This window comes from Pan troglodytes, chromosome 12 (genome assembly GCF_028858775.2).
Source record: "Pan troglodytes isolate AG18354 chromosome 12, NHGRI_mPanTro3-v2.0_pri, whole genome shotgun sequence".
Taxonomy (NCBI): domain Eukaryota; kingdom Metazoa; phylum Chordata; class Mammalia; order Primates; family Hominidae; genus Pan; species Pan troglodytes.
The window spans coordinates 60,506,309-60,523,578 of NC_072410.2; the positions used below are offsets into that span (position 1 = coordinate 60,506,309).

The 17,270-nt window shown below is 47.7% G+C and overlaps 1 protein-coding gene across 1 annotated transcript in view; it reads right to left on the reverse strand.

Moving 5' to 3' along the window:
• B3GNT2 (UDP-GlcNAc:betaGal beta-1,3-N-acetylglucosaminyltransferase 2) overlaps positions 1-14,736 on the reverse strand; it is a 28,686-nt gene extending 13,950 nt beyond the window's left edge. Inside the window, exon 1 of the mRNA XM_001152203.8 lies at positions 14,444-14,736. The gene's annotated coding sequence lies outside the window, so the exon portion shown is untranslated. The remainder of the gene's footprint in view (positions 1-14,443) is intronic.
• Between the last annotated feature and the right edge of the window lie 2,534 nt (positions 14,737-17,270).

The following is a 17,270-nucleotide window of genomic DNA, read 5'->3' on the forward strand; positions in this document are numbered from 1 at the left end:
ATTATTTTTTTTGAGATGGAGTCTCGCTCTGTCATCCAGGCTGGAGTCAGTGGTGCGATCTCGGCTCACTGCAACCCCTGCCTCCCGGGTTCAAGTGATTCTCCTACCTCTGCCTCCCAAGTAGCTGGGACTGTAGGCGCCCACCACCACACCCAGCTAATTTTTGTATTATTTAGTAGAGATGGGGTTTCGCTATATTAGCCAGGCTGGTCTCGAACTCCTGACCTCAAGTGATCTGCCCACTTCAGCCTCCCAAAGTGCTGGGATTACAGGTCTGAGCCACCGCACCCGGCCACTGTCCTCCTTTTTAATCTTTACCAAAAAAGAACATCTCCCTGTTTTAATTGATGCCATCTTTTCATATGCTTCCTTCCTGGTCTTCCTACTCCCCCACGCCCTTTGCCCATTTTTAATGTTGGGATGTTCTCATCTCATTTAATCTCCACAACAAGCTAAAAAATGTGAGGCAATTAGTTTGAGGTCACAGAGCTAATCCCAGTGGAGCCGGTGTTTGGACTTTGGTCCCAACCTTGGGTCTAAGCTCCTATACTTTCTACCACACAATACCGTTGCTCGAGGAGGATTGAGAATCCCCAAATAAAGTTGTAGTTTTAAAAAATTAAGGTACCAAATTATTGCATTTGTGGATACCCATCCAGGAAGATGTAAACCATTCCAAGGAAAGGCAGGGGAAATCGAATTTTTTTTTTTCCAAATTGATATGAGAAAGTAATAATGTAGACAACAAAATGGCCAGTTGGGAATCACCCAATGGTTTAACGTATCCAGGGGTCCTGGTCTGGTAACACTTCCGCACCATAGGCAGAATCCCCTGCAGATATGCTTTGTGATGACTCAGTTTTGATTATTCATACGAAAGGATGAGAGACTGCTGGGGCTTAAACTAGCCTCGTCTTAAACACCTGTCAGAGCTGGCTACAGGTGGAGAAAATCTGCTTTTCCTTCCCTCCAACATCACAGCCTGCAGTGAAGGGAGATCAGCACAACTTTACAACCTGCCACAGGGTTGGGACAGTGGCACAGGGCTGGTCCAGACCCCAGCTCTCCTGTGAAGGAAAGGGATCAAAGAACCAGCGTTACCCACCAACTGTACCATCTCACTCTTGGTGTGTGTAGGGGGTGACGGCGTGGGGGCGGGTAAAGGGTCTGGCCTGTGTTCCGTGTTGCCCCATCTGGTCTTGAATTCCTGGGCTCAAGTGATCCTCTCACCTCAGCCACCAGCTTGTAGCTGGGACTACAAGTGTGCCACCACGCCTGGCTTACCTCATTCTTTTACTTGTTTTTCAACAACATGCACATGAATTCATACATAGATTGTGACCCAATTTCATTACCAGAAAGAAGCTCCAAGAATGTCTTTCCCAGGGCCTTACAGACCATCCACTCTAATATCTCTTTTACAGCAGAGGAGACCAAGGAACAGGGAGACAGAGCCTTGCCCAAGGTTGCCCTGGGGAAGAGAACCAGGATTACTACCACATGTCCCAGGGGACTGGGGAGTCCAGTCCAGTAGTCAAAATTATCATTAGTAACAAAGTCTTTTTCTCACAGTCTATAGCTTCCATTCTGGGCTATCAACATAAAAACAGAAGAGCCAATGGCCCGAAATTAGCCGGGTGTGGTGGCTCATGCCTGTAATCCCAGCTACTAGGAAGGCTGAGGCGCTTGAACCCGGGAGGCAGAGGCTGCAGTGAGCTGAAATGTACCACTGCACTCCGACCCAGCCTGGGCAAGAGTGAGACTGCAACGACAACAACCAAAAAAGCGCCAATGTGTCACCTCTTCCTCCCACCCCACTGCCCCCACCCAGGTTGGGCTGCTTGTATTTCTTCCCCCTTGCTGTTACCACCACCTCACCCACATTTATCTGACTTAGCACATGGTGTGATAACAGGTCTGACACACCAAGGACTCCTGGGCAGAATGGGCCATATTCACTTCTGCATATCTAGTGCCTACCACGCAACACACAATCAATATGAGAACAAGAAGGGGAGGGACAGTAAAGGAACCAGGACCTAATCTAAGGACATCTTGTATTCTTTGACCATTTTGATCAAACATTTTAAACACTGTTCTAGCAAACCATTCTTGGATAATTTCACACACACCCCCTCCCCAGCATCCCTCCCCCTGGTCCCTGGCTCTGTGCCAGTCCTGGCCCTCTTCTCCATAAGTATCCTAAGCATCTACCAATTCCCGAGCTTTCCCCTCTAGGCCTCACTCCTCAAGACAGAATTACGTGGTGTCATCTCAAGGCAGTACATCACCTAAAAACATGACTCAGGAAACAAATACAATTAAATAAATCCATAAACAAACACAGGCCTCAGGGATGGGGGAGGTGAGAAAGAAGGCAATTAAAAATTAATAGAAACGCACAAGCATAAATTACATTTACTGGACTAGAAACAGAATCCCATTATATAAACTGTTATCCAAGTGACCTTGTACAAGTGCTTCTGGAAATAAGTAGGCCATCAGCCCAGTCTTGGCAGTCTTGGTGTAGAGATTGGGGGGGAAGGAAGGGGGAAAGGAAGTGGGGAAGGAAGGAGGAATCTGTTGTCTGTTATGTGGGCTCCTCATGTCTACAGACACATACAAACAAGGAGACTATTTTCACATAGGTACGAAAAAGTGATTACTGTCATTTTACATAGGAAAATGTACAAGAATTCAACTAATGACCAATTTACAAAATTTAAAGATGACCCCTCTCAAACTCATAAGATCGACTTTCAAAAGTACACCATTCCCCACCACTTAGTTCCACTGGTGTGATAACTGGCCACACACAGAGAAGCAGAAATTTCCAATTTTAAAACAAGCACTTTAATATTAAGCACTCAGGCAATCAAATTCAATCCATTATTTTCCCTGGCAAGAATAATCTATGGCAGGGGCCCCCAAACCCTGGGCCATGGACCCCTAGCGGTCCATGGTCTGTTAGGAACGGGGCCACACAGCTGGTGGTGAGCAGTGGTGGGCAGGCCTGCAAGCATTACTGCCTGAGCTGTGCCTCCTGTCAGATCAGCTTGACATTAGATTCTCACAGGAGGGCGAACCCTTTGTGAACTGCGCATGCAAGGATCTAGGTTGCATGCTCCTTACGAGAATCTGACGCCTGATGATCTAGGGTGAGACAGTTTCATCCCGAAACCATCTCGCATATCCTCCCACCCTGGAGTCCGTGGAAAACTGTCTTTCACAAAACCGGTCCCCAGTGCTAAAAAGGCTGGGGACCACGGATGTACCTCACTTCCATCAGGTACTCTACAGACAAACTCTTTCAAAACAACCACTGCCTTTCCAATTCTATTAAATTATACTTGGCAATTCTTGTCCCTCAAGAACCGTAAGTCTAACCAAATGATGAAACCCCGTCTCTGCAAAAAATACAAAAATTAGCTGGGCATGGTGGCCTGTAGCATGTGTGTTGTCCCAACTACTCGTGAGGCTGAGACAGAAGAATCGCTTGAACCCAGGAAGCAGAGGTTGCGGTGTACCCAGATCGTGCCACGGCACTCCAACCTGAGCGACAGAGTGAGACCCTGTCTTAAAAAAAAAAAAAAAACTGTAGAGTTTGAGAGCATCCCCAACATTTCCCTGCAAGATAAACGTTTACATTTGTCTTCCTTCCAAAATAAAAATGTAACCTCAAAATCAAAAAAGCATTGTTTGAACATGCTGCAACTTGAGATTACATATAGCATATTAAAAATAACCTTCTGTAACTTCAATAAGTGTTCACAATTATACAAATGACATTGTATTTTAAGTAATTTAATAAATTGCTTTGGGAAGTCTCAATTTCTTGGTAGTTAGGATGAAGGTTTCCAGTGACACATTTTCTTAAAAGAGAATATGCTCTTGGTTACAGCGAAGGGGACACCAGAAAGTGAGGTACTACAACCTCAGACTGCAGGACTCCTTGGCTTATCCATTTGGAGTCTTGTAGGGTAGCAGCTTGGAGAGAACTGCCTGACTCGCTCTTCCAAAAGCAGGCACAAAGAGTGCAGAAAGTTCTGCAGAGTAGGCATGTGTAGAGATTTTTAAATAATGTTGTACTAGGCCAGGCACAGTGGCTTACACCTGTAATCCCAGTGCTTTGGGAGGTGGAAGTGAGAGGATCACTCGAGGCCAGCCTGGGCAACAGGGAAAGATCCTGTCTCTACAAGAATAAAAAACATATAAAAATAATATTGGATTAAAGTGCATGGTCTAACACTTTGGGGAAGGGAAAAAAAATAGAGAAATGAGATAAAGGTATCAAGGACACTCCTTATAATAAAACAAATTAACCACTGCACACCTAGTGCCCAGCCATTAGCTGAGTGAGGGCTTGCCCATATGCCATGGGCGCAATTGGATACACAGTCAAGTGGTGACTGAGGTGTCTTCATTTCACAGAGAAGGAAACTGGTTCACAGGATCAGAAAGTTGTCTGATGTTCCCAGAAAAAGTAGAGGGAGAGGGCAGGAACTGAGAACCCAGATGGGCCGCCCCTAGCCCAGAGCTGCATGGAGGGAAATGGGCATCCCCATCCTCGCTGAGCACATCCAAGCTGATCCTTGATCCAGGCAGGCCACCCCTAAAACCCCATCCCGGAGGCCTCTAGACACCAGCACCCCTTAACAACAACTACTATCCTCCCCACCCATACCTCTTCTCAGCCTGGTTTCTCCTGGCTTAAAACATCCCTTATCTTGCTTCTCTCCATCCTTACCCCCATCCTTGAAGGCCCAGGTTCAAATCCTGTCTCCTCTTCCATGAGGACAGCCTCGATTCCCCCAGTCCATCGATTTCATCCTCTCCTCCTGGCACTCAGGATCCCCCAAAAGGAGTACCAAGCCCTCACCACCTGGAATCCACTCTCCTGGCTACGATGCTTCCCAGGAGAAATGGTTCCAGGTGAGCCAGGAGGCTGGAACTAAGCAGCCTGTCCCTCAGGTGGTAAATGACAGCCAAGGGCTGGCAGGCCCCGCCCACGGCACACAGCCACTAAATGCCAGCGCTCCTCCTCTCACACTGAGCATCCAGTTAAATTGGGCTTCCTCTGGGATGCTGCCTCTTCTCCACAGTCAGACATCATCCTCCTCCCAGAGGAAAACACTTCTAGTGATGTGTGACCCTGGGTGGCAACTTCAGAGCAAGGCGGCAAACAAGCAAACCAGCTCCCTGCTCCATCTCGGATTCCTGTCCCGCCTCTTCTCCCTTTCTCAAAGGCTGGTTAAATCCTAACACCTTACTGACAAGTGTTTCAGGACTGTTGTTTTGAAGTTGTTGCTTTTTAAGTATCAAAATAAACCATATACATTTTAAAATATGTAACCTCAAAAAAAAGTAACACTTTGGCCTTTTATCCAAATGTTCTATAAAAGGGAAGGCATCATTCAGGCCTTCAACCAAGACTTGCTTCCGTATTTAAAGAAGTGCAATAGTAACATAGCTTTCTCCGGCCACCCGCCAAGAAAAGTTTTTGTCGCCACAGTAAAAAGAGAACATGTTTGCTCAATATGTGGGCACTATTGAACTGCTTAAAAAACTGGGCCTCTTTTACCAAGCAATTTGAGTCACCTCAGTTTTAAACGAGTCTCTGCACGTTCCCTTCATATACCATAGGTGATCACATATGTGGAGGGACGAGGGACCACAGCAATCCCAGTGCCACGGGCTTCCAATCTCGCCGGTCTGCCTGTCACTCTCCCTGGGGGCGTCCAATCCTCTCCCCCAGCCTCCGCTATCTCTGAATTGATGGCTGCCCACTCTGTGGTCCATTGTGACCTTCTTCTCTCTCCCTCTCTGGATGGTGCCCATGGGCCCCTAGTCGTGAGTGGGGTAGAGATGAAAATAAAGAATCATCACCCTGAAGCCGCTGGTGGCTACCTGAAGCTTCATGATACCATTCTCTGTATCTGCACTTGTTTGAAAATTTCCATTATAAAGAGTTAAAAAAAGACGATCCATCAGAACTTTGAAGAATAAAAGTTTTTAAAAAAAGAGAAACATTCAGTTAAAAATAGGAGTATTCATGAGAGATATTTTAAGTTCATTTGAAGGAAATAACTCCTTATGTGGTAAAGGAAAATAACAAAAATATAATGGCTGCATCTCAAGAATAAAGTTACATAAAAGTTCCTTATAAACAAGCTTCAAAGACAACCATAAAATGATAAAGGTAAAAATACATCTCACTAGTTCCAAATGTTGACTATTTAGAAAGGATAGCATTTGTAACACTTCAACCCTTTCATTATTAGACAAATATATTTGAATCTGAAAATATCATTCGGCTTCCCAGTGAACAATCTAGAGCCAGACCTGGAGGGTTAAAAACACACATGCACATAAAACTCACCACAATTGTGTTATTCCCTGATCAAGACTCAAAAAAGAAGTACTTTGGAGAACCAGTTGGATGTTAAGTGCTTCTCAAAGAAAATAAACAATTAGAAAAATTTCTACCAGGCACTTTGGGAGGCCAAGGCAGGTGGATCACCTAAGGTTGGGAGTTTGAGACCAGCCTGACCAACACGGAGAAACCCTGTCTTTACTAGAAATACAAAATTAGCCAGGCATGGTGGTGCATGCCTGTAATCCCAGCTACTCAGGAGACTGAGGCAGGAGAATTGCTTGAACCCAGGAGAAAGAGGTTGCAGTGAGCCAAGGTCATGCCATTGCGCTCCAGCCTGGGCAACAAGAGGGAAATTCTGTCTCAAAAAAAATTCTGAAGCACAAATAAACTGCAGCAAGTTTATGGTCCATAGAAATATCTTCCCAGAGTATTAACACTTTCATATTCATGAGTTCAATGGATTCCAATAATAAACATGTGAAGTTGGCTGTGCAGGTTTCATGCTATTCTGCAGGGAGGTGGGAAACAGGAGCTAAGTGGGTTGCCATAGTTACAAAGACATTTGATGTCAGCTCTGGGACCAAAACCTACTTCAAGTTCTCTACATCAGCCAGTCCCTGACCCCCCACTCCCAGGATCTCCACTCCCTGTGACAGCTCTTGCTGCTTCTGGGGTCTTGCACCAATAGCAATCTCCACTGTTTCCCCCATCTTCAGCCTCTCCCTCTCCAAAGGCACCAGGCACATGCTCCTTGTCATGCCCATTTGTCCTGCCTTGACCCTCCCAATCCCCCTCACCTTCTAGAATCTTCGCAGTCCTTGCACCCTCCTGACTTTCTAGGGCACCCAATACTGCTGGCCACCATGTCTACCCCACCCCAAGCTCAGGAACTCCCGGGGTTCTCTTGCATGTTGGCGGCCTTTGCTCCTTGGCCCCATCCCACAAAATGGACTTGCTCCACAGTTCTGGGCCCAAGTCTATTGCTGGGTCTTCCCTTACCCCCTATTCTTGTCCCCTAGACATCACTACAGACTCCCATATCCCATATGCTAAAAAATGCCCCAATATACCTGTGTCATGGCCCTTCTCCTAACCTCCCTTAGTTGGTTTCCAAATTCCTTCACACCCACCATGAGTCTTTTTCTCTCATCCACCTCTTCCAAACAACACACATACATATTTCAATCTTGTACTATCCCTGCCCTGGTTTGAGCCCTCAGTTTCCCCTCTACTAAGACTAACTTTAATGATGTGGCCTAACTCAACAAATGTCAAACGCCTACTTAAACCAAGCAGTGTTGAAAACAGGCAGCAAAGAACCAAGTCAGAGTTGATTGCTGTAAGGTTGATAAACACTTAGATGAAATATGAAGCACTGCACAGGGGATAAGGAAAGGCTGCTTTATGCAGGGTGATCAGAGAAAACCTCTTCTCAGAGAAGAGGTGAGGATAGTTCCAGGCAGGGGGAGCAGTCACCACAAAGGCCAGAGGCAGGAAAGCTGGGGGCCTTGTGCCTGGAGTGAAATGAGGGGGAGAAGGGAGGTAGGAGGAGGAGGGCAGATCACCAATCCTGGTAGGTGACATTTGAACTCTGGCTTTCCTCTGAAGAAGACAGGGATTCTGACTGGAGGATTCTGAGTAGAGAAGTAACCTCAAGTCATTTCAGTTTTTAAAGGATCCCTCCAGCTTCTTTCTGAGAGAAACTGGTAGGGGGCAAATGGGAAGCAGAGAACAGAGGGACTGCAATGACCTGCCCGGGGTCAGGCTCGCCTCATTCACGCTCAGGCCCATCTTCCTCAATGCAAGCCTGGCCATAACTTGTCAGCACACCCTCTCTCTCTCTCCCCTGACCACAAGAACTTTCACTGGTTCCTCACTACCTCCATAACTATTAACTGCCACATCTCTGCATGATCCCCGAGATTGCATCATGGCCTATTACACCTTTCTAAGCACCATGCACTCCAAACCCAATGGATCACCTGCTGTTTCCCCAAAAGACCTCTATGAGCCTTTCTGTTGTGTCCTGTTTTCTCAGCCTACAATCCCTTGAGCACTTCTACCTTCCTTTCTCTGCCTCTGAAATGTTATTCACATCCTTCAAGACCAAGCCCACAGGCCACTTCCTTAAGAAGCCTTTCTTGGCTGCCTCCAACACATAATTTGCTTACACCTCTACCAAGGCAATCTTACCAGTTCCTGGCTGTCTCCACCACACTGCCCACTGAAGGCAGCAATCACGCACAGCCAAGCACAGTGCTAGGCACACACCAATTGCTCAATCAATGCGTGTTTGGTCGGAGAACAAACTGCTCACTTCACCAAACATCTTGAGGTCTTAAGGAGAAGTATTCCAGGGCAGGTTTTCCGTGTTGGCTACTGTAATCTGGAGACCAGGGGACCCTCTGATGGAGTCTCTGGGGACTGTCTGCTCAGCACTAACAAAGGTACAAGTAGGGACCACAGTGTGGACAGATTTGAACTTAGGCCTACGAAGACTCTTGCCTTCTCTGCTAGACATCTCTAAGCAGGCCCATATTTTGTTTTAAATTTCCATAAAGTATTGGAAGTATGTTTTTCCTAAGGTCATTCTAGAAGTGTACAAAAGAAGAAATGAGCACTTAGAAGGACCCACATCAAGTTAACTGTAGTTATAGTGGTGAGAGAGGGTGGAATTAGTTTTATTTTCCTTTACTTTATCTTGAATACTTTTTCTAAATAAACATTTAATGAAAGTCATTTAGAAAGAATGCCAAGTACTACCCAAGTTACATTTGCAGAATGGGTCCAAAAATGAAAAGTACCAAACAAATAAGGAGACATTAGGCCATGGAATTATGTAATACCACTTACACTGTAAGATTACAAGAGCTGAAAATGTTTTAAGTGGCTTGTCTGAAGCAAGCAATTAAAATAATTGGCCCTGTGCTTTCACCTCTGAAATAATTATTTCACTAAACATAAAGCAGATGTTGTGAGCATCTTGGGCACTTATTGATGACTCTTACCCAAACTAAACTTCCATAAGCTCCATAATTGACCATAAACCAGTTCTCATCACTGCATCCTAGCTCATGTTACACAGGTGGCCAAACAACTCTGAATGGGACATTTCAATGACTGTCTTTAGCGAGGAAATGTCAAAAACAGGCAACTAACAAATAATACATCTTAAAGCTAAAGCTATATCAACAAAGTATTAAATAAAGATTTGTCTTCTAATTTTCAATAAAAGATCTACAGAACTTTTAATGAAATAGCTCATTTAAACACAAAAGATCTAGTTGCTTTAGTTATCACCCTGTTAAAGAAATAAAAAGGGGAAGAGGAAACTGCAGTCAGGCACAGTGCTAGGTATTCCAGGTGTAGCTTTATATTACTTTCCCCAGTAAATCTAACATAGGGCTTTATCTTCCCCATTTTACAAGTGAGAAAATTTATCCTGAAATAGTTCGTGTAATTTTAACTTTAGGCATTCCCATACGTAACTGAGACTCAGATTAAATAACTTGTCCGTAGTCACACAATAAGTGGTAAAAATAGAATTCAAGTCTATTTCACAAAAGACTACATGCCACACTGTATGACTGATTCCACTTACATGAAGTTCAACAGGTAAAACCCATCTATGATGACAGAAGTCACATCTATGATGATGTAAGAAAGAGTAACAGTTCCTTCAGGGTGAGGGGGTGGGAACACGGACAAGACATGGGCGCAGGAACCTTCTGCAGTACTGAAAATGTTCATTTCTTAATCTGAGAGCTTACATACATGAGCTCATGCTTAATATTAACACTTCTCACACTTTACTGCATGTTATACATGAAGTTAAAAAAAATCCTCATCTTATGGACTCCAAGTTTATGCTCTTAACCACTAAACCACCACATGGCACTCGGACAGAACCTAGCCACATGCCAGAATTGATTACCTTGGATTATCAATTTTTTCAAACATTCTGGTAAGCTACGTACATCCTACTCATATCAGAATGAAGACACCTGAACCCTCTGTTTTAAAATGCCACAGAACGAAAAGTAGAAAGTATCAATTTCCTGGCTACTGGGAATTTCCCCCTCTGTAGCCACATCAGAAAATGGTTTTTGTTTTTTTTAAGTTATAGATGCACAGAAAATAATGTGTAACATTCTTAAAGTTATATATGAAAATACCTAAAGCTAAAATTGCACAAGATACATGTTATGACTCTCAAAAGACATCTGAATTTTTGTTACAAAAATTAAGACAAGGCAAAAAGACAAAGCTGGTGGGCAGAGGTTGTTAATACTCACAGGGCAACACACAGAGGGCAAAAATCTCAACTCTTAAAATTTGTAACAAATAGAAAACTCAGTACAAATAACTTTTTCCAGCAGCAAAGTAATTGTGCCACATAAGCCCTAATAATAAATTCTCCATCAAGTAACAAGTTCTCTTTGCTGAAGCTTTGTTCAGCCTGGCAAAGTCTCCTTACCAGTGAGTGATGATGAAATCATTACATCAATTCTCCCAAAACCTTACCCCACACATACATACACCTCTTATTCAAACAGTAATTGCCTCTCCAGAGAGAGGAATGTATTCATTCTGTAATTTGCAGACACATTTGGCAAGTACGTAGGAACAGCAATCCCACCTTAGAGAGTGGAGAAAAAGACAGCTGGGTCCACACCTTTTGGGTGTTTGTGCTGTTTTCTTTACTGGATGCAGCCAGGAAACATTTACCACTTCAGAGTCTAGTTTAATTCATGTTTTAACCTTCTGTACACACCAAAAATACCAAGCAACCAAATGACTTTAGTTTCCCCTGGGCACTTACATAAGAGACCAAAAGGCCTTTATGATAATCTTTCAGTATTGGTAATGTATGTACCACCATCAGGGATGTTGCAATAGATTACACATCACCAAGTATTATCCTAGTTGCAAGATCTCAAGATCTCAATGTTTATAAAAGTAACCATAGGCAGTTATTAATTTTTAAAGTCTCTAACAGACTTTCCAATAAAACCATCAAAAAAAATACAGAAAAATACAGTCAAATACTACATCCATTAACCAAGTCAGAAAGAATGAAAAGCACTGACCCAGTATGTCAAGAGTATTAACAGCTGTGGATCAGCATCCCTAAATTAGGATTTTCATGAAACCCTAGCATTGCTAGAAAACATTTAAAGCTAAGGCCAGGCGGTGGCTTACGTCTGTAATCCCAGCACTTTGGGAGGCCTAGGCGGGTGGATCACGAGGTCAGGAGTTCGAGACCAGCCTGGCCAACATAGTGAAACCCTGTCTCTACTAAAGACACAAAAATTAGCCGGGCGTGGTGGTGGATGCCTGTAATCCCAGCTACTGGGGAGGCTGAGGCAGGAGAATCACTTGAATCCAAGAGGCAGAGGTTGCAGTGAGCTGAGATTGCGCCACTGCACTCCAGCCTGGGCGGGAGAGTGAGACTCCATTTCAAAAAAAAAGAAAAAAACATTTAAAGCTAAGTTTCAAAGTTTGAGAAACAGAGGATTCACCTTTTCTTTTATCCCTGCATCAGCTGAAAAAGACCTGCATATTTCTCTTCAGAACATACCAACGATGCCTCACTAATGCAACTATTTAAAAAAAAAAAAAAAACCCACATATCTGAACAGTATAGTCAAAATCAACTATGAATTATCAGTTCTACTTTCCTATTTTTAGCACAACTTTAGTTTATCAGAAACCTAAAACATGACTTTTCTTTAAAACAAGAAAATTTTCAAAACTACAAACCTTCAGATATTCAGCCCTTCACCAGAAGCCCAGAAAAAAAATTCATAATTTTTGAACAACAAGCAAATCATGCTTATTTTCCTCAAAATACTACTTAGGTTTTAAGAACCTTCTGATGTGCATCTGCCAAATGTGGCTGATTTCAGTCTCAGACAGGCAAATCTAAAAGGCTACCACAGGGTTACTGTTTTTGGTAAGGGGAAGTCGATGCCAGGAGGAACTTCTCTATTGATTACAGCAATGACCACCATTTATTAAGCACTTCTCAGCTCTCCTGGTGCAGTGCTAGGAGTTTGGCAAACATCCTATTTGTCCTCAGAAATAATCTTGCAGAGCAAACACCACCATCCCCAAAACCAGATGTGTAAAATGAGGCTCAGGTGAAGAATAACTTGCCCAAGATCACTGAATTAAATGTGGCAGAATCAAGTCTAATGAATGGTAAGGGTGAGAACTGGTCAGTTTCACAGAGAATTAGGCCTTCATCATACAAATGCCGCCTGCACAAAAACTAAATGAGAAACAGTGAACCCTTGCTGTAGGGAGAAAAAGCAATATTCCGAACTAAAAAAGTAGTTTCAAACAGAAGATCTAACGATAAACACATTTGTAAAGTCTGGGCAGGGAGGAAAAGGATTCCTCAAATTACTCAAGTACAGCCCTATGGGGCTCCTTCACTTCTGTGTTCTTAAAATCTAATCTGGTTTAAGAGCGCATGGGCTCAGAGTAAAACTCTCCCAAATTCCTCCAGGCTTAACCACCCTCTACTCAAAAGAACCAGGAGCAGGAGTTAGGACAATAGGAAGTGACCGCCCTGCCCTGCCCTGCCGGTCCTCCCTCCGGGTCAGCTGTCAGATCCGCATGGGTGCGACTATAAGCCGGCACCGGAGCCCCGGGACTGGCTCGGCCAGGGTCCCCGCCTTTTCACTCCCAGTCCCGGCCCTGTCGGCCACCTCGTTTACCACCTCCAGAGGCACAAATAATTATGCCGGAAGAATTTGTTTTAACAAGTAGAATTCTATATTCACCAACTGGCTTCGCTATCGGATATTACGGTAGGGTTCCAACAAGAGAAGGGCAAAAGAATATAGTTTAATTGTTCTAAACAATCTTTCTGAGAAGTTGGGGTGGCTGAGGCGGCCACGGGGATACAGCTCAGGCACCTGTGAGCTAAGCCCACTCAACAAACTAACCACCCCTACGTTTTGGGCAGAAGAGCGCCGCCTCGCCAACCCAGGTTATAAATGTACATATTTTTAAAGATGAGCTTTGACGCTGTGACACTTGTGGGGAGTCTCCTGACGGCTCCTCTACTTGATGGGGGTACAGGGAGTTCTGCGGCCCCCAGCCCCGAGTTTCAAATACCGTGGCCTGGAAATTAACCAGGTGACTCGGTTTATTGCCTCCAGAAGGGTCCGCCTGCCGTGCTGGAGTAGCCGCCAGTCCCGCGCCCGCAGCCCCGGCAGGGCCCCCCACGCCCACCTTCCCACGAGGAGTGTCTGGCAGAGTCCGGCTTCAGGCGCTCCCTGGCCTGGCAGCACCCACCCCACTCCGCCCCACCCCACCCCCACGACTCGGGCTAGCAGCCTGGTTAATCATTCAACGCAAACAGTGTGGAATATTTTTTTTAAAGGTCAAAGCGAAAGGTTTTCCCGAAGTTTGGCAGAAACCAGTTTTGGGGGAGCCGGAGACAGAAGTGGCAGAGGTTGGGGGTGGGGGGTGGGGAGCGGCTGCCGGCGGCTCTTTGGCTCACAAAACACCTGATCTCCCCATGCGGCACGGGAGGCCGGCGCAGTGCGAGGGTGGGGTGCGGGGGTGCGAGCGAGGAATCACGCGCGCCCCCCTCCCCGAAATGCCCGCGCGCCCCGGATGAGGAGGCCCGGCCCCAGATGCCCCTTGCCAAAGCCCGCATCGCCCCGGCGCCGGATCCCCCGGAAGTTGGGGTGCAGCGAGGAGGGGGAAGGTCCCCGGGCTCCAGGGCGAGGTGGGCACGGAATGGGTTGGGAGGTTCCAAAGCCCCGCAGCGGGCGGTGTCCCTCTCCTCTCCCTCTGGGCTGAGGTTGGGTGGCTGGGACGGCGGGAAGGTAAGGGAGGCTTAAATGCGGCAGGAGCCACCTAGGGACGGCCTCCTCCACCGGGGCGCGGGTACGAAGCCGGAACCGGCGAGGAACCGGGCGGGGGTAGCAGGGTGTCCGGAAGGTGGGGCCGGGAAGCAGGGAGGCGGAAGGGGACTGGTAGAGGGGCCTGGCGGTGAGAGGGCAGCGGGGAGGGAGCCGGCGGGGGTGCTCGGCGCCCGGGCCCTACCTTGTCCGGGAGCAGCTCCAGCTCGGCGGGGCGGGGGCAAGGGCGGGAGATCGCGGCCACATCCACGTCCCGGCCGCTCCGCGCGGCTCAGCCCGGCGACCGCCGCAGCTCACGCTCCATGCGCGGCGCCCCGGCGGTGTCGGCGGCAGGGACTGCTCCGGCTCGGCTCTGCTAGCCTCCGGCACTTGTTGCAGCTGCTGCCGCTGCCGCTGCGCCTCACTCCCGGCTCCGGTTCCAGGCGCAGCAGCCGCCGCGGGCGCCCGGCCCCGCCCCTCCCCTGCCCGCCCGCCAATGGGGCCCGGCCCCGCCCCTCACGTCACCGCCCGACGGCCCCGCCCCGCGCCCCAAGTTTTGGGAGGGTTCCGCTCTCCCCACCCGGTACCAGGACCCACCCGGGCCCGCGCTCCCCGCGGCTTCCAGGGACCCTCCAGCCCCCACGCACCCGCCTGCAAAGCCGAGGGTTAAGCTGGGGAAAGGGGGCCTCTAGGAAGGCGACCCCCCTGGAAATGCCTGGCAGCTCCAAAAACACCAATGAAACTCAGCTCCAGCCTCCGCCCCTCCAGTTGTGGGTGGCCCCTCTTGCGGTTCGTCTGAGGCTAGGGGACTAGGCGCATCGCCTAGCGAGACTCCAGTGGCCTTTTCTGTCCAGTTTGTAACCGGAACTAGACCGACCCCGGCCGCCCCCTCCAGTGGTGGGGCGGGTGAGGAATGGCCCCGCCGGGGAGGCGGGGGAGGGAGGCCTGGGCCACCCTGGGGTCTGACCTTTGCTCCACCTCTTAGGTGCTCACGACCCAGAATGGTGCCCTGCTTGGTACTGCCACTGGATCCTCTGGCTTATGAAGCCGTCCAGGACAGGAAGGGTGGGGGGTGGTCCTTAGTTCTCTTCGTGGGGTCATGCAGAGTGGTTTCCTCGAGGTCCCACGCCCGTCTCAGGAAGCCAGAAACGCAAGATGCGGGGCGCTCGGCCCGAACCCGTGCCGCGGCCCAAGGGGCAAGGCGGATACCGAGGCGAGACCTAAAGGGCCGGACTCTGACCGCACCCTCCGGACACTGCAGGGCTCCGCCGGCCAGAGGCGGCCTTGGCGCCAACCACACCTACCAGCGGGGTCCCCAGGCCCACCGATGCGCCCTCCTAGCCCCGCGCTCCTTCGAGGGGTTCCAAGGTGACTCAGAGACGCAGCTGACACAATTCTGAGGCCCCCAAGTAAGCCTGGCGATACCGGATGGAGAAGTTACCTGGTCTTGAAAGGCCCAGTCCAGCCAGCGAGACCCGCGTGCGCTCCGCGGGGAGGCAAGCCTAACCAGGGGCTCACCTGGAAGCGTCCCCGCCCCCTGGTCCTTATCTCTGAATCGAAACCGAACCTGGACCCATCTAGATAATTGGACTGAGCAATTAAGGACGCTTCGCTCCTAACTGTTAGCATTTTTCCCTAAGGCTCTCGGAGGCGGAATCAGCTGGAAAGGAACATTGCTAAGTAGGAACTTCAGGCACCTGTAAACTGAGCCCACTCAATAATCGGCCCTTTCCCTTAACCAAACTCAGCAAAGGAAGAAAGACCAAGTTGCTGCGGATGCACAGAGCCACGTGGGTGCGGGTCCTCTAGAAACAGGAATTCAGAGTCAGTAGATATGGAAATGTTATGGTTTGCAGTCTTCGGACCATGCTGCTTTCATGCTGTTCACATGATTCTCCTCGGACTGCGAGGTAAAGTCCAAGAAACAAGTCGAATGTTTGTATATTCATAGAAAAAACATCTGTAAGGGTGCACACCGACTGTTAACCACGGTTACGCGGGGAGGGGAAACAAGGGAGTTACATTTTTTTACTCCATTGACTTTGGATTTTGTATTTTTCCAGTTGTATTTACTTTCATAATTTAGAAAGCTAATAAAACATGTTTAAAGAAACAGAAGCTAGAAATTCTCTAAGAACTCTAGGAAGTAGAGGCCGGGCGCGGTGGCTCACGCCTGTAATCCCAGCGCTTTGGGAGGCCGAGGCGGGTGGATCACAAGGTCAGGAGTTCGAGACCTGTCTGGCCAACATGGTGAAACCCTGTTTCTACTAAAAATACAAAAATTAGTGGTGACATGTACCTGTAATCCCAGCCACTTGGGAGGCTGAGGCAGGAGAATCGCTGAACTCAGGGAGGCGGAGGTTGCAGTAAGCCGAAATCGTGCCACTGTACTCCAGCCTGGGTGACAGAGTGAGACTCTGTCTCAAAAAAAAAAAGAACTCTAGGGAGTATAAATTAATAAATGAAGTCTGTGTCTTCATTCTGTATCAAAATAATATTGAGTCCATGTTCCTGGGTTTAAATAAAGATATCTCTAGGCTGCTGTCTGATATTTAAATGCAGTGATGAGACAAAGCGGACATCTAAGGAAGATTTTCTATGCCATCAGATTGGTATATTGTTTCCATGCATATGTGTCTTCCCTTTAAATGCACTCCCTGTAGCCACAGACATGCTTGCAAGAACGGCCAGCCAAGGAGTTTATAGTAAAGGAGCTGCTACAATGTCAGCTGGCAACCAACTAGGAAATTAAGCTTGTGTCCCTCGCTGCCCAAGGCTGCCCAGGCCATGAAATTTAAAAATAAGGGTATTCTTAGGCCAGGCGCAGTGGTTCATGCCTGTAATCCCAGCACCTTGGGAGGCCAAGGTGGGCGGATCACTTGAGGTCAGGAGTTCAAGACCACCCTGGCCAACATGGTAAAACCCCGTCTCTACAAAAAATACAAAAAAATTAGCCAGGTGTGGTGGTGGACACCTGTAGTCCCAGCTACTTGGCAGGCTGAGGCAGGAGAATTGCTTGAACTCGGGAGGTG